The sequence below is a fragment of the Triticum aestivum genome, chromosome 7B, assembly GCF_018294505.1.
Source record: "Triticum aestivum cultivar Chinese Spring chromosome 7B, IWGSC CS RefSeq v2.1, whole genome shotgun sequence".
In the NCBI taxonomy this organism is placed as follows: domain Eukaryota; kingdom Viridiplantae; phylum Streptophyta; class Magnoliopsida; order Poales; family Poaceae; genus Triticum; species Triticum aestivum.
The window spans coordinates 708,899,925-708,923,099 of record NC_057813.1 but is presented as its reverse complement, the minus strand read 5'-3'; positions in this window follow the sequence as shown (position 1 = coordinate 708,923,099).

Genomic DNA, 23,175 nt, shown 5'->3' with positions numbered 1-23,175 from the left:
GCTCCGCACTCTTGTTCGAAACTCTACTCTGGAGAAGGGCCCCCGGCTAAAGAGAAAGATCTGATCTGTCTTGTCCCTTGGGATCTTAAGTGTGGAAAGAGTCTAGTCTCTTCCATTGCCAACAGTGAGTGTAGGCTGTCTTTCTACTCGGATAGGAGTGCGCGCTAGAAATCTCTTCTCTTCTCTTCAGCAACAGTGGATTTCTGAAGCAAAGGTCGAGTACTACTGATTCCCCATTGGCCAGGCCCCAGCGTAAAATGGATCTCTGATCTTGCCATTCCTTCAGATCTGGAAGTTTGCACTTTCTTCGGAATGTTAAATAACGTATCAAATATGCCTCCGGCGAAAAGAAGGTAAGTAGAATGAAAGGAAAACAAACCACGGAATTGGAGAATCAGTTGTTCCTTTGCAGTGAGTGGAGTCAAGCTCGTTCTCAGTCGTATCCACTATAGGAGGTTTGCTACACGAAGAACGGGAACAGGCAGGCTATTGCTTGAAGGAAACTAGGAACTGGGATTGATTGTCCGCTCTGAGATCGGTATTCGTTCTGTTCTCCTCGGTTCTGGGTCTTCATCTGTTCTGTAGACTAGACCCGCACATAAGGAGAAGCTAGCCTAGGAATCAGTCAACTAGACTCGCACTGAAAGCCAAGCCATTCAACAGGGATTCTCTGAACTGATACGATACGACTATTCAACTTCCAACTATCTCCCCTGCCCTGTTGAGGTAAGAACCAGGACAATAAGGAAAACCTCTAGAGCACTTAGCCAAGCCTTAGCCTGATATTGAGATAAGATAGTAGTTGCACACACGGAACTAGCCTTAGATCAAATCTGGGATGATGCCATACCCATATCCCTTCTTCCCAAGCTCAAAACCATTACTAACGGAAATATACGCAGCACTCATAAATGAAACTAGACCCGCACGCACCGCACCTAAAAAGCAAGTTCAACCAACCAACCAAGCAAGGAAGTGAGCTCCCTATAAAGGAACTTCGCCCAAAGCAAAGAAATGGTTTCGGTAATGGCGCATCTTCACTTCACAGTCTTTCTCGAGCCTCATCAGCCCAACAAGCAAGCTTTTTTATTGCTACGCGCCTCCGCCTCTCTATATAATGATAATGGGAAGAATCTTTTGAACGAGAATCATCTAGTTATATCAATTACTTATATAGTTAGTTAGAAGACAATCTCCCCTTTATTGCTTTTGCATAGCATTGAGCATTATATATGGTTAGCTGCGGATCCAGTGGATAATGCGAGACTACAACGTATAGTGTTACCGACGATGTTTCGCTTTCGTCTTCGGTGCCTGGCGTGGTGCTATCATCACATTGATCTACCCGCCCTTCTATTCCCTTCCCTAGCTTTCGTGTTTGAGTAGTCGCGCCAGATTTCGATTCGGATGCAAACTTAGCACAATGCCCGGTAAGCTAAACACTCGATTCTACATCTCCGGGAATGCAACGAACTTCTACTTCTAGATAGGTCTAATAGATAGACGGCTAATAGATAGACGGGGGGCCCACTAGTCCTGTATTGCGGTAGTTCAATACATACTGACAACGAGAGAACGAACCCAGTACCTATAGTACAACAAACACCACCATTACTTGCGTCACTAAATTGAAGCATAGAAAGAGGTGGACCGCGCCTTGGATAATTGGTCGGATACAGCCGTAGACCGCAGAACTCGATCGGACACAAAGGGTACGGTACAGAACTCCTCAAGACACAGTAGTCAACTGCTTCACTCCTACGCATTATCCTTTCTTTGAAAGGCAAGATTAGGGAGCCAATTGAGTGAACAGACGAAGTAGCTTGCTTTGTACTACCGACATCTTAATACGATATTCTTTGCTACCTTTTCCAATGACAAGCCAGACTTCAGAACTGATTGGACACCAGAGTCGATAGCTTACTTGGGACTACCGAAACTACCAAAGAGCAGCTCTCATTTTTCTAAAGAGGAGGTGGATTTAAGTGATAGTTAAAAAGAGAGACCAACAGAAGCCCTATCTGGGCGAAGCAAGCCAGTGCCAGTGCAAGGAGCAAGCTTACCTGCCTCTGGAGTGGAGTGATCCAGTTCCAGCGCCATCATAATATGACATTCTAGGGTTGGCGCACCAGAGAAGATCCCGTAAAGGGTGGTACATTTTCAACTACTTCACTCGAGAAAATCGAATGCATTTCCGGGTCCCATCCTCACCTGCTTCTCTCTTCTGCATGACTGTTCTGTTCCCTCCTGGCATCTTAGAGAAGTCAAGTATTCTACTTCTGATCTGTCAACTCTGACCCACAACTAGCGCTAGGGAAATGCTATTCTCGAAAGCAAGGGATTGAGTGAGATATGCAGCAAGCAAAGAAAAATGGAACCCAGCAACCCGGAAACTACAGAAGCCTATCTAGCTTATACGATCACAGAAATGAGAGAAGGAGAACGAGAACATCCACGGAAGATAGTGATTCCAGATGGCGAGGGTTCTTTCCCTATCAATCTGCCCTGACCCATCAAGCTATTCAGCAGCAATCCAGCCAGACTACTTTAAAGGGTGCCACTAGACTCTGACAGAAACATAGCCCTATGACAAGGATACCCATCATTCCTATTCAAGGACTGGTCCAATTCTCTTCATTCACCATATTTAAGGGGATGCTTGGGGGCCCATGACATCCTTCCTAAACAGGAGCTATTGATCCAACACCTGAGCCATATTTATTGCGAGGAGCAATCCGGTTGCTAAAAGAGGAAGAGCTTCTAAGTTCGAGTCCTGATCCCGAGATCAATGGGTTTCCACTTATGCCCGGACCGGAAGTAGCATATATGAATTAAAGGGAGATCTAATCAACCGAGCTGGGTGAGGATTCCGAGATTATGTATTGGTCATTGGCTACAGGTGAATCTAATTAGGTTCGCTGATCATCCAATATGACCCGCATCAGGTCGCGCATTAATTAAGTGGTGGGCTATACAAGTGGGAAAGTACGGGCAGTTGCATGTTTCCTTTGTTTCAAAACAATGTGAAAAAGGCGGGTGTGATGAAGTTGGGAGGAGGGGGCAAGGTATATAGAATGTGAACAATGGGTGGAAATCGGAGAATAGTGCCAGAACAGCCGTTGCACAAATATGAGAAATCAAGGGTTGTGGATGGTGGAAAGTATCGAGTTGTTCTAGTTCCTGGCCTTGGTGGTTGGCCCATGCCCGAGGGATACTATGGCGCATCTCTTTCTGCGGGAACTAAACAAGTTGCCAATAATAATAGATATCCCATAATACTTGAGGGCAAATCCGGGACGGGATATTCCTCGATTACAGAGGCAGCAGTTGCGGGCTCAGGTGTGGCTAAATCTACATCAATAGCAGGATCAGGATACGATGCTTACTCGAAATCAATATTCCCCGGTTTCTTACGAGATAAGATATGTATGCCGGTCCAACTAAAGGAAGGGTGGTTTTGAGCTTGGGTTTCAGGCGCCGGGCTTTTCTACTGATGAAGTGCGGTGCGCATCTAAAAGAGTGGAATATCCCGTTCTGCTATCAAAGAAAGAATCGAATCCGCCGCTTTTCTAGCTAGAAAATCCCTTGCCCAACAGGAACAGGATCTCTTGCCGGCACCGGCACGAATCGAACTGCGGATCAGGCGTGTGGAAACGAATCTCTTGGATGCTCTGGGATTGGGGAAGCGAAAGCAGTTATCGAGTCAAGTCAGGAAAGCAGTCGAGCTACTACGGTACAAGAAGAATCTGTATTCGCAATGAGAAATAACATATGGAATCTGCCACCCAAAACAATAGGAATAGGCTTGCTTGTCCGCTCTTAGATCGGTTCATAGCTCAGGCTCTGGTTTCTAGCAGATGTGAATGAATTCATTTCTACTCTACTCCGGGGAATGGCCTGTCATTCGTACATTCGTATTCGTATTGGATTGTTGGAAGGAAGCAGTTGGCATTCTCGTTCGAAGGAAAGGTACTTGTTCGAGGAAAGAAAGCGTATTAGTGCTCTGGGCTAATCGGTCGGGTAGAAGCTCGTAACAAGAGCAAGCATCGGAGAAAGCGTATGTACTCGTTCTCGAGTCAGGAAAGCACTTGTTGGCATTGGCGTCGGAAAGTAAAAGCAAGCAAGTAGTTTCGGCATTGGCTACTACTTCTTCCCCATGGGCCAGGTTCTGTTCTCGAAATAGCATAAGTGATCCTGCGAAACCGGCGATGCCAGACCAATCAAGCGTATCATGTCGACTTTCGAATCCGGGACTTGACTATCCTTGAGATAGCAGTTCCCTGGTCAGGAAAGCGGAGTCACTAGAACGATATGAGATACACGCACATCTCGATAAGCCAATCCCAATCCCTTCAACCCAACCTTTACCAAAAGGGGAAACTGTAACAACAATGACCCTGACTCGGATTCCAATAGGGCTTCTGCTTCTTCTGCTTGGCAAGGTCAAGTATATACACAGTCTAAAGCCACAAGAGAAGGTATGATAGGACAAGTGCCGTTCGATGCCTTGTAACCATTTCCATGTTCTGGTCCGGGTTCTAGGTCTAAAAGAAGCATTGGCTGTGTTGATCTGTCTCCAGGTCGTCTATTTGAAAGGGAAAGCCCAGTGTGTTCGTTCCTCTACTATACGGAATCCTTGATATCTTGCCTTGGTTCCGACTCTAAACCGTTCTAAACAGATTCTTTCTGCATACTGATGTTGGCAGTTATGCCTAGGTGATAGATGTATGTTGCTGGATTGGAAAGCTATACGATCCCTTTTATTCAATTATGACCGCTGAGAGGACGGCGCAATAGTATCAATTACCTTTCCACAATTGTTTGAACGGTAGGTTCGGAGGTAATCGTATAGATGATGAGTAAATATCCGAGAGTTGGCCAACAACTTAACTTGCAGGCTTTCAAACCTGCTCATACGGTAATGGCGAGGGGTTTTGCGGATCCCTTTCTCTATGAGTTTCGGTTGATAATGACTTAAGGTGAGCAACGAACCTCCAATCACTTTTTCAGGAATACACAGAGAGAACCATCCGGCTGCACTCAACTGCAAACTAAAGGAACTCCTAACAAGCAGGGGAATTTCTCCTTTGTTACTGGTCGGGACGACCTAAATCCTGTGGTCAGTTCGGACAGGGGCATTACAAACGAGCTATGCTCTATGATTTCGCTTTGTTTACACGGGTGAGTGACCTACACCTTCCAATCTATGGTTTCACCCGCGAGGTAGAACTTTCTCTAAAGCTTCTTCGCTCCGTAATACACTTGCGCCTTCCTTTATAACCATGCACTCCCACTACTTCTTTAGGACATGGCTGACTTGCTTATCACAAGTCGTCTCCCGAAAAGGCAAATATCGAGACTGAGATGCTGCTTGGAGTCTTCATTCTCTAGGGCAGAGCTCACTACCACTCATTATCGGAGGGAGACGTAATAATACTGAGCTATTCTTCGATTTCCTTGCTTGCGAGATCAAAAACTGGGTATCGAACAAAGAAATCTGCTCACGGTACCTCTTACCTCAAAACTTCTATTGGATCTGGGAGAAGAAGAATTCCAATTTGAATGTGCTCATATCCAACTACCCGAAGGGACGATATCAGGAAAAGCAAAAGGTGCATGGGCGGTTTCAAGTTGTTTTGGTTGCGCAGCTTTCGATCACTGTGTCAGCCGAGCTCTAACGCTTCTATAAAGTGAGAAATCATGGTACCTTCACGTCTACCTTTCCCAAGGGCTAGTTCAATTCCAGAGAAATGCAAGCAATCGTACTGGACTCCCGCCGCCTGCTAGGCTCACTATACCAAGTTAAGTTCCTCCAAAGTATTTTCATCATCGGTATCAGCAGAGTCACAAGATAAGGGATAAAGATAGTAGCCCATAGCTCCTTTATCAATTTCCTTCTGAAACTTAGCAGGGTCTAACAATGTTGGAGAAGTAGTATTGCTGCTGTCAGAAAGAATAATGGTTTCTTGCCCATTGTGACAAATACTCATTGTTCTGGCCTTCCAATCTAAATTGATTGGACTGTGACGATATAGCCAATCATAACCCAGTATAACATCATTGCTTTCCAATTTCAGTAGCTTGAAGGTGTCTTGAAATGTGTGCCCTTTAATAAGTAGTATCTGCAGTGTAAGCTCCAGTAGTTAATTGACCTCCTCCAGCCACTTTGACAGTAAACAAATGTTTCTGACTCTCATATCAGTGAAGCCCACACCACCATAATCTTTAGGGGTGCATAGGTGTTCCCATCTGACCATGTGAAATTTCTTCTTCTTACTCCCAGTAGAAGTGATTTCTTATTGTATCAACTTTTTTCTGTATTTTGACAGGCAAAGTGTAGCAACCCAGAAGGTACATAGGGACATTTGATAAACATGCATTGATCAATATATCTCTTCCTCCATAAGAGAAATGTTTGCATTGCCAAGAGTCCAACTTCTTTTCTACCTTTTAATGAAAAAAAATCATTAGAAGAGATCTTGTCTTTGCTGATTGGTAATCCCAGATATTATATTTTATTGGAAATTTGCCTATCTCACAGTTATATCAGCTACCCTCTGCTCCTCCTCTACACTCAACCCTACTGTGAAAATATCACTCTTCAAGTAATTGACTTTCATGCCAGACATTTCCTCTAAACAGTAGAGAAGGAATTAGAATCCAGTAATAGACTCCATGTCATTATGCAAAAAAAGCAAAGTATCAGAAGCATATTGCAAATGACTAATCCCCCCTGGTATCAGATGTGGTACCAAACCTCTAATCACACCTGCTTCCTTAGCTCTATCCAGAATTGCAGATAGTGCATCACCTACTAGGTGAAAAAGCAAAGGAGAAAGAGGATCTCCTTGCCTCAAACCTCTGAAAGTAGAGAAATATTCTCGCCAATCTCCATTCATATTCACACACACTTTGCCTCCTTCCACTGCTTGTCTAATCCAATCTATCCACCTGTCAGGGAAGTTTTTCCTATGCATTACCTCTGCCAAGAAAGGCCACTGAACTCTATCATAAGCTTTTTCAAAGTCCAACTGAAGCAAAATTCCTTCAGAGTGAGAGGTTTTCAACTCATGCAAAACTTCATGAAGAATTACACATCCATCCAAAATGTACCTCCCAGGAATAAATCCAGTCTGAAGAGAGCTGATTACTTGTCGAGCCAGAGGAGTAAATCTAAGTGTCAGAGCTTTGGTAATAGCTTTAAACATAACATTTAGAACACATATGGGTCTATACTGTAGGATACTATTAGCATCCTTAATCTTTGGCAGTAGAGAAATGACACCATAGTTTAGTCTGGACAAGTTCAACCTGCCATGATACAGCTCCTGAAGCATTTAGATTAGTATATCTCTCAACTGGGGCCAAAAAGCTCTAAAAAGCTAACAGAGAAGCCATCTGGACCTGGAGCAGTATTTGGTTTCATGCTTTTCACCACCTTGTCTATCTCTTCACTCATGAAGTTAATACAAGTGAGGACTGATTTCTGTCATTCATATAATTCAGAAGAGGAAGGCCGGTTGAGTGCTTTCCGCGTAAGACTATTGAGTTTCCAGCTGATTGCCCATATTTTCCAGGATAGGATTTGTCCACTTGATTGAATTCATGTCATTGAAGCAATGAACTTGCTAGCCAGCGTGCCAAAAAGGTTGCTGACTTTGGGTACACAGAGTAGTGGCGAGAAAAGGGCTTGCGCCTCAGCCGTTTCGCTTGATTCGGACCTTGTGGTTGTAGTCACAGGGTACAAAGATAACCCCACAACCATTTGTTGTATTCTTTAAGTCAATCGCTCGTAGTATGTGCTAGAATGAGATGAGATCCAGCTCAAAGGTGAAGACCTCATTCTTTGAACCCTCCCGGGCAGTTCCTGTTCTAGCTTCTCTATCTCTAGCAAGTGATACGAACAACACAACATCTTCTCCGGTCGTAGGTCGGTAGGGCTTGCCCTGGCTAAGAAATGGAATAAAAAATTCCCGGTTTCTTGACTGTTTCTGAGATTATTTACCTTTATTTACATGAAGATGCACGGTCTCTTACACTTTTCCTAGCTTAAGTTGGCGGATTGGTAAACAAACGGCTCTGCAGCTCCGTTCGCTTCGGCACCACTCCCTTGCTTCTTATCGAGGTCGGTGCCAACAAACAAGTCCCATTCGAGCAATGGAATCTACATAAGAATGTAATCACTGTTAAGTATTCCACTCACTGATGCCCAGGAAAATGGGCCTCTGAAGAAAGCAAAGACAATATCTGTTGAGGGCGAGCCCCGCTCCCGAAGATACCTGATGATAAGTATGTTATCGAAGCGTTAAAGCGAGAATTCACATCTGTAAAAGATTCCCACATTCCGTGAGATTCGTTGCCTACCAAAGAAAGGTGCAAATAAGCCATTTTATTAGATTTTGCCTCTGCTGATCCTGCTCATGCTTTTTTTTCTCAATTGGTAAAGTCTCTCAGCCTTGCAAAGTGGAAAAAGAGATGGGCGTCGGATCCATGTTTCGCTAATCCCGAGCTTGAAGAGAAGTGAATGCCCGTGGGGAAACGAAGAAGGCCTAGGGTTATCTATTGAAAACCATGCATGCCCAGATCTATTACGAAAGTTGGAAAAACACAATGGCCAAATGCACTTATTTTCGAAGAAGAATGAGGCAATCGATCATCCGGACGAAAGGGATATGGAAAGTGGGCTTGTTCTTCACTCTATAAGTAAATATAACAGGCATCCATGGTTAACAAGTAGAGACTTCGCCTTTCTCTAAAGAGCCCAGAGGTCCTGCTAAATAAGATGTATTGTGAGCACAAGATGGACCTGAGCTCCTCTCTTAAACCAAGGCATACTCTACTGGCTTTCCCGTGGAAGTTTTAGAAGGCGGTTAGGTTAAAGATAAAGTGGTTGAGCAGTGAGAAGTGCACCGGAAGTGTACTTCGAGCGATGGGAAGCTAGCGTGAAAGGTGCTCCAGCTTGCTTGCTTGGTCAAAACAGGCTTTAAAGACAGCTTTCTCTTTCGCTATCTTACTTGGATAGTTTAGGCTTTCTTTTCCTTCCTCATTCACCAATCTATCATGACCGTCTTCTTTTCCTCCCTGAACTTATTTGAGTTGGTTTCGGTTGGTGAAGTCACCGGTATGGTATGATGGTTTAGTACCGTGCTCCTATAGTCCCATTGCCATCTCTTGGCTTAGAATTTGACACTTGATCATCGGTCTTCTAGGTCAAATGGGTGTCATCCCTTCTCAGCTTCTCACTTGAAGAACTATGAGATCTCTTGGTTCCAAACGTTAGTTATCCTGTTCTCGAACTTTTTTTTGCCTGCTTTGTCTCAACGAAAGCTTTTAGCCCATCCAGCTCGAATGAAGCTAGCTCTTCCCCTATAATATGCTTTCCTTCGGGGCAGGTTCTTTAAAAAGAAAAGAAGAAAACGTGAGACCGGTTGACTTCTCCGTCCTCAGCTTGTTGAATTGCATGGTGGAGTTAGGGCTCCCATATAAAACGTATAGTCAGTGGGTTGAGTGCTATCAACCAGATAAGATGCTGATAGTCTCGCAGAAGTACTTAACCTTGAAGATCAAATAGGATTTACCATTTCTAGATCAGACCCGGGGTCAGTTCGAAATACGACTCCCGTAAATAGATCTGGTCGAGGAAAGCATGTTGAATATCCGGTTTCATAAAAATAACTACATTCTCACATTTCTCGATCAGAAAACTAATAAGATAAAAAACGCCATCATTCTTATTTTAGAGAGGTGTCCCCAGAAGAAGATTTCTTCAGTATTAGCTGAATGTCTGACTTATGGTAGGAAGCTGTAGTTAGGGACGCCCCTACTTTATTTACAAGATGAAAGAGATCCGTATCAAGAGCTTATTCTTTTGGCTTTAAGCATGGCGTTTTCATTCATTTGTAACTATATAGATATATAGCCCTTGCAACCATGTCCCGGTCTACCCTTTTCCCTGATCTTTGGACCCGTCCACTTAACTTGAGCTTACATCTTGACCCTTGTATGTAGATTTCTGATTTCCTTCGCAATGAACAATCTATTCTCCACTTTTGAATAAAAACACCAACCACAACCGACCCAATAGTAGGAGTAGGCGGCAGTGAAAGTGCCACAGCCAGGGGAAGTGCCAGAGTCTAGAACCGAAGGTGGTTGCCACCTGATAAGATCCAAAGCGCAGCAAAGCCCCACGAAAGCAAACAGTACGGGTGGAGGAGTTACCGTGGGCACCGTGTTGGTTCAATCTCTCTATAGGTAGTGTGAAAAACCCTCAATTCAAGAGTTCCTGTTGACGGTCCCATTCCTTACTCTCTTTTTCAACTAACTTAATTGTAGTCCGCATTTCATTCTGCTGAGGATTTTGCGTATCACAGCTTTCGATCGACCAATACCCAATCCGCTATTAACAAGCAGTTGGATAGAGCTTCACCAGAGGGATTTGGTGTAACAACCCCCTTTACTGCACACTCAATTATAAGGAGATTCTTTCGGGTTAATGCAAAACGAAGTTCTTTTCTCATAAATCAGGTCAAAATCTTGAAATCATGCCAAAAAAACGGGGGGGGGGGGGGTTACGCAACTTTTTCCAGTGAGATCATCTATTCCCTTCTCTTTGGCGGATTCAATCATGCCTTGGTAATTGTGGCTTGGCCTAAGCGCTCACCTGAGAGTCCAAGAAAGAAGGCAAAACAGCTATATAGAGCCCCTCCCTCGAGTCGAGCAATGAACAAGTAAGTTAAGTAGAGACAAGGAAGAGGGGAAATGCAGTATCGTTATGTTATAGCAAGATCATCAGATCATGGGTGAAGCAATCGATCATCAAAAAGTTCTTTATCAGCCGGCGGAAAGCGTGGTAATTCATTCATTTCATCGGAAAAGGATCGAACTGGAGTCATCGCATCGTTTCTAGATCTTCGATACCTCTATATTCTGAAGAATAGGTCCTAAAATGGTCAATCGATTGTTTTCTCAACGGGAATCGAGGAAATGGCAAGGGTTTGAGTATAGCGAGCAGAGGAATAGTTTCCTTTATCAAAAGAAGCCTATCGACTTGGAAACAGAAGATGTTGTAACTTAACTGCACCCTTCCTCTTCTGCCGATCTTTACAACGCTATGCACATCTCCTTCTTAGTTTTGAAAAAGAAAAGGGCCTCTTTCCTTTTCCCAATACTTGACCAAGATTTCTGTTTAGTTCAGTTCCAGATTAGGAAGCAATAGATGTTCCATTGGCCGAGAAGGAAACCAGTAAGCAGATTGAAGAGATAGATTGAATAACAGGCAGATTCCCCTCGTAACAGGCATATAAATAAGTCCCATTAAATTGATTGATAGACTACGCATCGATGGTGTCGAGTCAATCCTTGTAAGCTAAATACTACACAACCCTCCTTAGAGGGGGAACCTTAGAGGAAGAATACATATTACTTAGAGGACGGATGATGGTACATAGGCAAATCCTCAATCTATAGATGCTTTAGTGCCAGGCAGGCAGAGCCAGAGCCGCGTCGGGCAACGAACAACTCGTTTTTCGGAAGATAGTTGCGTTGCAGGTAAAGCTAGCAGTAGTTGGAGCTAAAGCAAGCTAGCTATAGGTGTTCGGATAGTTGTGTTGATAGAGGGTTTTCTCCCGGGAGACATATCGATTACACACAAGAACCTAACTCTACTTCTTTTATCCTCCTTACTGCTCCTTATCTCATTTCTCCTTTTATTAGCACAGCACCTTGTACTCCTTTACAGAAGCTGTATCGCTCAGAGCACAAATCGTTGTGCTCCTCACTGTTCAAGAGAGTTCTTGCCCTTCTCTGATCGGGGAAGGTCATTTAAAAACACTAGATCAGCCCATTTCAGTTGAAGAAAAAAAGTGATCCACCTAGAATATATGATCGATACCAAAAGATTGGATGTCATTTCTCAACACCAGCTTCTCACCTGGAGGAGGGAAGGGAGATATGAGCATAGCGATAGCGGTATCTTTTCCTCTTTTGATAGAAGCCCACATGCCCACTCTTCTACCCCCCCCCCGTACCACAGGGTATCAGGGGCCTCATGATCTCCACGAACAGAGATCACTACACAGGAAACAGCTATATGAAAAACTTGCTTGCTTCTTCGAATCTCGAAATAACAGAACATATAGAAAGTGTTTTTGTGATTTTTCCATTCTCTTCGGGGAACCTATAGAAAGATTATCAGACGGCTTTCATGATATTATGCTTCCTTGCCCGTGTGGAACATGTGTGAGCATTATGTTTTTCCAACAAGTGATCCGACTGGAAGAAGTGTTATATGAGGACTTCGAGATCAAATAGAGAATCTGTCTCTCCATTCCTCGTGAGCCACTTATTTCTCCGAAATCATCCCAAAAGTACCAGCTGAGCTACCGCTGGTTATCTATCACAATCAGCCGAATTTTCTTATGTTAATCGGCTTCGCCCGTCTAGCAGATTTTTTAGGTTGACTTGTCTTGGGCCTCAGTCCATCCATCCATCCTTTGCAACGTGGCCCAAGAATACAGTAAAAATAATTACTCGATCGAACTTCTAATCCTAACCTCATGAACCGTTCACAGGATAATCCCATATCCTTTTTCTTTATAAAATCCCGCCGGTTTAAATATGTTAGTGAGCTCAAAACAATAAGCAGCCTCGAATCAAGGATTCTTTCAAAGAAGGAATTAATAGGAGAAAGACCCAACATATATATTGGCCTAAATCGGTGTCTACAAAGAGAGATGTCAGGAGGGAAAGGAAGGAGGGATTCTTAATAGAAGGAGGGATTGCAGAATTATTTAAGAAGGAATCAGAGTTAAACGGGAATTGAGGGCTGCCATGCATGATTTAAGAAGGAATCAGCGTTAAAGGCAATTGAGAGCTGCCATGCAAGATTAGAATAACTATTTGGATCACGGCTCCCTATATAAGGCCCGCTGGAGGTTCCTGAGATCCAAAAATGCCACCGAACAGAAAAAAAATAAACCCAATCCCAATCCCATCGCCCGCAACCTCTTGCCCCGCCCCCAGATCGCCCTCACCCCGCGCCCCCAACCCCCGCGCGCCGCCATGGCCGGGCACCTTCTCCCGCCGCCATGGCCACCTGCCGGCCCCATCCCACCGTCCCCCGCATGACTCCGTCACCCACCCCCGCCCCATCCCGCCATCCACGCGCGCCACCGGCCGCTCGGCCCCTTCATTGGCCGCTCAGCCCCGTTGCGTCCCGCCGATCCCAGCACGTCTCCCGCCGCCGGCTGCTCGGCCCTGTCGCCGCCCCCCGACCCCAGCGGCCAGCGTGCCTCCCGCTGCCGGCCGCTCGGTCCCGACGCGCCCTCCACCGCCGACTCCCAGCCCCAAGGCGCCCCCAGCCGCCGGACTTCCACTGGCGACCACAACCGACGACCACCGCCGTTAATGCTAGGAGGAGTGCTTCTATTGAATTTTGTTTGTTGATGCTGGATACAGTACTGAACTTCGTGCTTGCCGGTCCGTGCTTGCAACATGGCATCAAGCGGCGACCTGTCCGAGGCCTAATGGCGAACTTCGTGCTTGAACCTTTTCCAAATTACCGTTGCCTGCAATAGGAGGGGTAAGCCTATAGTCCAGCACTATCCCGGCCTTCTCTGGTTGACTGGATAGGACTTCCACGCTCGTCCCATAGCTCCAGGTTGCTTCCCATTGCTGGTGTAAAAGTTATGCACTTACTAAATAATAGGATGTGTTTTTTGATGGAATGGGTTTGCAACAAAGTGGGCAGCAAATTTCATGTTTTCTTTGAGTAAAATGCAGCCTTAATCAGCCATTGTGAGTACTAATTGGCAGCTTCACACAAAGTGGTGCGCCTCTATTCCAGACTTCTTGGTGATGTGCTTAAAGATCACAAACCTCAACTTCCATGGAAAACCGATGTGCGTGTGTACGTGAGAAAAAAGTCTGTACAGATAAGTTCATGTATTACTTCCAGGAAGGTTCATGTATTACTAAGTGTGTACACATAATTTCTCACTCCACATATGTGTGTATGATTTCTATGTCTGTTTGTGTGTGTGTTCCTCTAGATCTACTTTAGCATTGACCAGATGAACAAGGTTTCACTAGCAAGGGAAGCAACATTCACCAGCAAGTGACGCTGCCTAGATCCCTCTCTTTTTATGCCATTCACCTGTTTGTTGAAAAATGCCAACAAAAGGGCTGGACATTTTTCTTCATGTATTTCTCAAAAATGGATGAGAATGGTTGCGGTACTGTGCAAGTATTTTTGTTTTTTCAATTTGTTTATTTGAAGTTCAAAGTGAATTGTTGAAGAAGGTTGACTCTATATGGACATCAAGTTGTTGTTTTATGCTTCTGTTTTAAAAATCAAAAAAATATTTAATTAAAAATAAAAATGTGAAGTTCAACTAAAAATAACACAGTAGTTCAAAGTATATTAAAACCTAGGATTTACAATTTCAAAAAACAAAAAACAACAACATCTTTTTGGCGTTTTAAAAAAACCTAAAGTTTTCTTGTTACTACAGAATAAAACTAAGAAGTTCAAACTAAAATAATGGAGCAACTCGATGTATACAAAACCTCATATTCTTCTCGTTTCTAGAACAAAAATTAAATTCAGAAAAGTTGTTCGACGCTTTCTTAGAAAAGTCAATTTTTTTCTTCTATAAAAATGGAACTACAAAGTTCAAATTAAAATAGCAGAGAAGTACGGAGTTTATAAAAATAGCAGCACGTGAAAAACAAAGTGAAGTTCAAATAGAACTGCTCTAGAAGTTCAACCTCTTCATGTCGTGCATCTTCGAATACTTTGCTTTTGCGATGAAGACATAATGCATGATCTCAGAAGTTCAGATTGATAACTGTCAGAAGTCCACGTACTACACGGTGTGCATTCTGTATTAAAAAAGAATGAAAAAGGAAATGCTAAAAGTTTTGTTGTTATAAGTTCAAGTCTTCCATCGGATAAAGTTGAAAAAATTATTGTGAGAGAGGTTTGTACAAAAGGAATATCATTTGTATAACACGGACGAAATGAATGGGAAAATAACAAACGAAAATACGTCATAGAAGTTCAACGTGAAAACAGCAGGAAGTTCGACTACTATAGTGAATGAATTTGAGATGAAAAAACTTTTAAAATCGTCGCGAGTAGGAAAAAACGATCAACACGGGAAAGTTATGTGTTTACATCAGCTTTCCATCGGTATATCCCTTGCCCAATTCCGGTGAGTGGATTGAGAGCTACAAGCAGTGGATCGAGAGCTACGAACAAAAAAAACACGTGAAAAACAGAGTGAAGTTCAGGTTCATGCGCCGAGAAGTTCAGGTTCTTCACGCGGTGCATTTTTGAAGAATCTGTTTCGTGATCAAAGCAGAACGAATGATCTCTCAATTTTCGCAATTACTTGAAAACGGCTAGGAATCAAAGAAAACCATCAACATGAAAAAGTTTCGCATTTTTCATAGCTTTTCAACGGTATATTATTTGCGCCTTTCTGTTCAAGTTTGTAGAAAATACGTTTTTCGCCATTTTCAAAACTGACTTAAAACCGTAAAGAATTGGGAGAAACAATACATATCATAAATTTTTGCATTTATTCAAGCTTTCCAACGCCATATCATTTGCTGCATTCGGACGCAGGGTTAAAAAGTTAGCTCGAAAATACGAACTCGGTAGGACTTGGGCCATTTTCTAAATTACTCTTAAACCATTCAAAATTAGAAAAACACTTTAACGATGAAAAAGTAGCGCATTTTCATAAGCTTTCCAACGCCATATCATATGCCTCAATTGGATTAGCCGTTTAGAAATGACATCGAAAATACGAACTCAACTGTTCGGTTTACAAAATTTTACGTTTTTTCAAATTACTCTTTAACCATAGGGAATTAGAGAAAACTTTCAACATGTGGAAGGAGCGGTTTTGTAGCAGATTTCCAACACCATATTATATGCCTCATTCTGATAAACGGTTTAGAAATGCGATCGAAAATACGATTCACGTTTTTTGTGTGAAGAAAAAACGGTTTTCAAAACTGCTCTTAAACCGCTTATATTTTGCCAAAAATTTAAGTTGAGTCATGATATTGGTGTCCATAGCTTTCCAACGGTATATCGCAAGCCCCATTTGGACAATGTTGGCGAAAATTCAACCTAGTTCACAGGAAAGGTCAACGTACTACTAGCGGGGCAGGTCAGGTTGTGATCAGAATATTATTCTATCCCGTGATCAGAATAGTGTTTGTATATATATATATATATATATATATATATATATATACCTCGCTGGACTTTGCAACAGCTCCCTCCTCCGTTCGGTCACGGGAGTCGTCATCATGGTCTCTTTTTTCCTCCGCCATCTGGTAACCGGAGCCATCATGATCTCCTTCCTCCTCCATTCTTGGATTACCGGAGGCATCATCCTCTCCTTCCTAACCATTGGTGTTGTTGAGAAACGACAAGACATCACCTCTGTTGCGGATTATATCCCCCCAAAACTCTTCTTGTTCTATGTCTCTGTCCATAGTTTCTGCAAATATTACAACATGGCAATATACAAACATGAGAGATGGATATATTAGTGGCAGACATAATATTACAACAAGGAATCATATGCATACATGAGCAATGGATTAGTTGCGGACTACCTCTCTCATGCATGTTCGACGTCCTCCCTCATGTCAAAGTTATCGGGCCGGGGTTTGGGTGGCCTCAAGAGTTACCAGAGGCGAGAGGGAGTTGATCAATCGACGTCCCCCTCATGTTGAAGAATTACCGGAGTTTTCTATGAACAAAAAATACTACGTATCACATCTCAGTCCCGGTTTGGATGGACTCGAGAGTTTGGTCGGGCGAGAGAGGGTTGATCGATCGACGTCCCCCCTCATGTTCAAGAGTTACCGGAGTTTTCTATGAACAAAAAATACTAGCTATCACATCTCAGTCCCGGTTTGGGTGAACTCGAGAGTTTGGTCGGGCGAGAGGGGGTTGATCTACGTCCCCCCTCATGTTGAAAAGTTACTGGAGTTTTCTATGAAAAAAAATACTACTATCACATCTCAGTCCCGGTTTCGGTGGACTCGAGAGTTTGGTCTGGTGAGAGGGGGTTGATCGATGTCCCCCCTCATGTTGAAGAGTTATCGGAGTTTCCTATGAACAAAAAAAATACTAGCTATCACATCTCAGTCCTGGTTTGGGTTGACTCGAGAGTTTGGTCGGGCGAGAGGGGGTTGATCGACGCCCCCCCCCTCATGTTGAAAAGTTATTGTAGTTTTCTATGAAAAAAAATACTTCTATCACATCTCAGTCCCGGTTTCGGTGGACTCGAGAGTTTGGTCGGGAGAGAGGGGGTTGATTGATGCCCCCCCCCCCTCATGTTGAAGAGTTATCAGAGTTTTTTATGAAAAAATACTACCTATCACATCTTAGTCCCGGTTTGGGTGGACTCTAGAGTTTGGTCGGTCGGGAGGGGGTTGATCGATGTCCCCCCTCATGTCAAAGTGCTAGGAGTTTTCTATGAACCAAAAAAATGCCACATGACATGTCCGACGACCGGACCGCCTCTCTCATGAATGTCCAACGTCCCCGCCTCTCTCTTGTGAACAAAAAAAATTGTATTAATAAAAAACATCATATTCTATGAACAAAAAACATCATATTCCATCCACATCCATGCATACATATGAACAAAAAAACATCATATATATGATCATCTATGAACAAAAAAATCATATTCTATGAAAAAATCAGCATATATATGAACAAAAAAATTATAAAAAATCAGGACATATCATCATATATACACATACATATCATCATATACACTACATATCATCTCTGAAAAAAATCATCATATATATAAAAAATAGGACAGAGAGGAGGAGGCCGGCCGGACTGAAAGGGGAGGAGAGGTGCGGCGTGGTCGGGGCAGGCCGGGGGTGCGGGGCAGCGTCGGGGCAGGGCAGGGGCGCGGGGCGACCGGTGTCAAGGCAGGGGGCACGGGGCGGCGCATCGGGGCAGGGCAGGGGCGCGTGGTGACGGCGACGAGGAGCGGGCGGCGACAGCGACAGCGACCTCGGGACGGCTCGGGGAGGCGACAGCGACGTCGGGGCAGGGGCGTGGCATCGAGGAGCAGTAGTAGACTGGCGGCGTTCGAGAGAAGAATGACGGGTGGGGGGGATTTCCTAAGTGTTGGGGTTATATAGCAACCACCTTTGGTCCTTGTTTGTGGAACCAACCAGGACCAGTGCCACCCTTTAGTCCCATTTGGTGCCACAAACTGGGACCAAAGGTCAATTTCCAGCAACCCAAAGGGCAGGAAGCAGAGACCTTTGGTCCCGGTTGGTGCCACGAACCGGGACCAAGGGGGGGCAATAGTCCCGGTTGGTGCCACCAACCGATACCAATTACCTTGCCCAGCAGCAAGGTGGGAGTTTAGTCCCACCTCGCTAGTTGAGAGCGAGCCACACCGGTTTGTTAGCCGCGCTGCACCTGAGCTTGCGAGCTCCTTTCTAAAGCAGGCTTATGGGCCTAAACACTATGTATCTGCATGTGGGCCTACTCAGCCTTCTGCGGGCTTGAATCCTCGCCCAACAAGCTGGTTGGGTTTCTAGTCGTATTCAGGCCGTGGTGGGCAGTAGGTGGCATTTTCCCCTAGTTTTCTTGTTTTGTTTTTTGCTTTATTTATTTTCTTTTGTTTCTACTTGTAGTTTTTCAGTGATTCTTTTTGCATTTAGGTCACAAAAATTATAAACTTTCGGTTAGTGCCATTAGTTTTCAAATTTGAATAGTTTAATTTTGAATTCTTTAAAATTTGTGTGAATCACTAGTTTGTGAATAACTTTACTATAAAAATAGATTTTTGAGTGATTCTTTTTTCTGCTATCTAATATTACTGTGTTCTATCATTATATTCAATTTGGTAATTTTTAGGTTATTTTAAATGTCTATTTTAATCAAAAACAAATTTTGTTATTTTAGTTTGCTATTAAAGTTTGTAACAAAAAATTCTTTATGAAAAATCTTTTTGCTATTAATGTTTTGAACAAAAAATACTTTGATAATTTTAGTTGCATAAATTTCATATAATTTCAGTTTCAAAAATACTAGAGGTTTATAAAAGCTTTTTAGTTGATTCCTTTTGCTATTAGAGTTTTATAAAAGCTTTTTAGTTCATTCTTTTTGCTATTGAAAAATATTATAGTTTTGTTTTAGTTGATCATAACAGAATATAATTAATTATTTTTAGTTTATTCTTTTTGCTATTATAATTTCATAAAAGTTATCTAGTTCATTCTTTTTGCTATTGGTTCATTCTTTGAGGTAAATGACCCTGAAATTGAAAAGCACTTCAAATGAACTCTGAAAAGGTTGAAAGTTGGCATGGTATCATCATTTCACCCACATAGCATGTTCTAAAAAGTTGAGAGGGTTACGCCTAAAACTGGATGCACTTCATGTACAAAATGGACAATCTCTTTTGAAGTTTCAGGGTTTCGGACGAAAACTCATCTGTTAGAAAGGGATTTCATTTTTTGAACTTATTTGAACTCCAGACTTTTTCTGTGTTCAAAATGCACCATTCAAAGCCACATCATCAATTTTCAACCTTTCTGACTTCATTTGGTATTTTTCATGCATTTACTGATTTTTTTGAGGTAAATGACCTTGAAATTGAAAAGAACTTCAAATGAGCTCTGAAAAGGTTGAAAGTTGGCAATGTATCACTGGCACGCGTCCGTGCTATACAAATGGTTTTGAACCCTTTTCCGCGATGGCATTTGGAACCGTCACCAAGTGAATGACTGCGATAGGGGGGGTCCTTCCCACATGAACTAGAAACCGTCGGGGATATGCCCTCCTGGCACAGACGCTCAGCAAAATGAGGTCGTGTACGACCGACGAGCTCAGAAATACGGTTATACATACGGTAGTGCTAAAAGATACAATTATACAGGCGAAATCGTTTCCGGTCGTAAGTACATCCCACATAGTCAGTCCCTGCTAAACGTTTCCGTTCGTATGTACATTCCACACAGTCCATCCAAGGAATACGTTTCCATTAGTATGTACATCCCACACAGTTAATCCAAGAAGTACCAAACATTTGCGATGCGCACAACATCAAAAACTGTCTATAATTTCGAAGCGTGTGTGATAAGGTGACTATCGCAAACATTTAATAAGAAAGAACTGTGTGCGATGCTGTTGTTAGTCGCACACGTTTTTTTGGCTGATCGTGTGTGCACTGGAGATTGATTGCACACATTTTTTCTTGGCTGATCGTGTGTGCAGTGGAGATTGATCGCACACGTAGCGGATCCTAGAAACGTGTCTGATCTCCACGTCTATCACAGACATTTCGCTTTCGCCAACCGTGTGCAGTGTAATCCCTAATTAATCCCCAATTGATCCCTAATTAATCCCTAATTTAAAAATCATATGTTTTGAATTTGATAGTAGGCAATCACTTTTTTCATATCCAACCATGTTTATTACAAATATAGGTGCAACCACGAATGCATAATTCAATGCATGGGTACATATACTGAAGAACTACAGAAGCACGAAGTAAAGAATGATGAACCACAGTTGTACTAAAGACTGTAAAGAGAGATGCTAAAGACATTCTGGTTGTTGGAGAAGCTGAAGCGGAATGCCCATATTGTGCCCTCCTCCATGCATAATGCGTGCACGAATCTAGGCCAACCCCTTGTGATGGCTGCCCATCCATCCTTCACTATCTTCATTATGACTTCTCGATGCTCATTGTAGTCTGGATGAAGTACTTTAACCTTCATTGCATGTCCACCAATCATGTACTTTGTAAGGTAATCTTGGGTGAACTGCTTTGGGAACCACTATGAACGAAAAAGATTCAGACATTGTTGTCTAACAACTCATTATGGCAATAAAAAGAGAAGGCTGGAGAGTTTGTATTTACCATCCTACAGCTCACTGTTGTGTTGGATAGAGCATAAACAAATAATTTTCTTGCCACCATTCGTACCTTTTTGCTAATAATCCTTATCAGTTTGCTCACTTGATGCTTGCTCATGAATATCTCATTGCCCCATACGCAAAAAGAGTCGATGCATGGATCCTTGCCAAGGGCATATGTACCTATAAGCAACAAGTAAATATTAGAAGCTAACAAGTGTCCAGGCCTGGATCTATATGCACTACATTATGGAACGACGGGGGAGTACAAGCCGAGGGATGAAGTTAACCCCGGCGGGAAATGGTGGCCACTCCCGTTGTTGTCCTACATAAGTAGTGGAAAGGCATGATAAGTACAGCAACCTTAACATCAAACAAATATAGCAAAGGTAAAAAACAACATCTCCAAATGATAGCTTGAATGTGTTGGTTTCAGCATGGTGTTAAAGCATATATAAAATGGAAGGCAATGTTACCGGCAACAGTCTTAACAGTCATCAAATATTGCAATTCAAACTGGTATTGTTGAAAATGAATAGAACGTAGGTAATGCTTAAACATCACACTGGATAAATGTGTAAAACTGAAATAAAGGGCATGTGTTAACTACACCAGGCATAACTGGAACCAAATATAGCCGTTCAAACTGGTATTGATGCAGTCGAGCGGCACAGTTCCGACTTGCACATAATGAACAACACATTGTGAATGGCTGAAATAAACAAGGCATAAATGATCAGTATAACAACCAAATATAGCCATTGAAAACTGGACAGAGTCTCACTTCAACCAACCTAACAAGCAAATACAGATAAACAGGGCATATGCTTGAAAACTGGACAAATGCTCCCTGCAACCAACCTAACAAGCAAATACAGATAAACAAGGCGTCTGGTTGAAAACTGGACAAATGCTAAAAAAATCTAACAACCAAATATAGATAAACAAGGCATTTGCTTGATAACTGGAAAAATGCTCACTACAACCAACCTAACAACCAAACACAGATAAACAAGGAATCTACTCACTATAAACAACCAAATATAGCCATTCGTGAAACTGAAGTGGACAATTCATACTTAAACATCACATAGCCCTATTGAACAATACATTTTTGCATAACTGAAAGAATTAAACATGACACAATTATAACACCGCACGACAAATGCTACTACAACAAAGGGTACGGGTTGGCAAGCTAGAAATGGTAAGATTTGCTGATAGGATGTTGCTCACATTTCATGGACGGGATCCTTCCAGTTGGAAGAGCACAGACACATGGTGCGCTCTCTGATGTCACATATGGGCTGTTTTACCTTGGGAAAACCTTTGTGGGTGCCCTCCTCGTGGTCGTCGTCATGGTCGATGAGATCTGACTTGGCAATTGAGGATCCCAAGCCGTCGCCATAGAACGTGTCGTTCAGAAATGACAAAATGGGCTCGATGGTGTATAAGGATAACAAATCCTTGACCACTTGGCGGAGGAGATCAGCGGCAGGGCTGTCGAAGAGATCAACGGCGGTTGAACCAGAGGGTTTGGGGATGGACCAGGTAACCTGTGACATGGCCCGCGTGAAGCCGTCGTTGTCAACGAGCTTGATGTTATAGCCAGCTTTCCCGAGATACAGTAATATGCAAGCCCGCTGACATGAAGCCTTCAACATGGCAATGTAGTCAACGTCTTCACGGGCTTCCGCTGCGACGTGTTGCTCTAGGATCGACAGGTCGGGGCAAACGGCGGCCACCTCGCCGACGTCCGCTGAAGAGGCCATCACTAGTAGAAAAAGGCCCAATACCTTTAGTCCCGGTTCGCCCAGGAACCGGGATAGATGGGGCTCCACGTGGCTGCTGCGGCTTGCCCAGGCAGGAGGTCCTTTTGTCCCAGCTGGTAGCACCAACCGGGACCAAAAGACATCCACGCGTCAACAGTTCAGGGGCTGGGTTTTTTTTAAGGAGGGGGTTTGGGGTTTTGGGGTTTTTGTAGGGTTCATTTAGGGGTTTCATATATTGTGTTAGCTAGCTAATAGAGAAAAGTGTCCTCTCGTATCTCCGTGCTTGGCCGACGCTACGTATTATACGTATAGAGAGGACTCGACACACTAGCTAGCTAGTAAGAAAATGAAGGAAACCATTAAATACAGAAGATCGTCATGAACATATACAGAGAGAAGTGGTCGACATCTCCTTCTCCAAGAGATTGGTCAAACAACAAGTTTTCGTATATCTATCCGACGCTACTGACTACATAT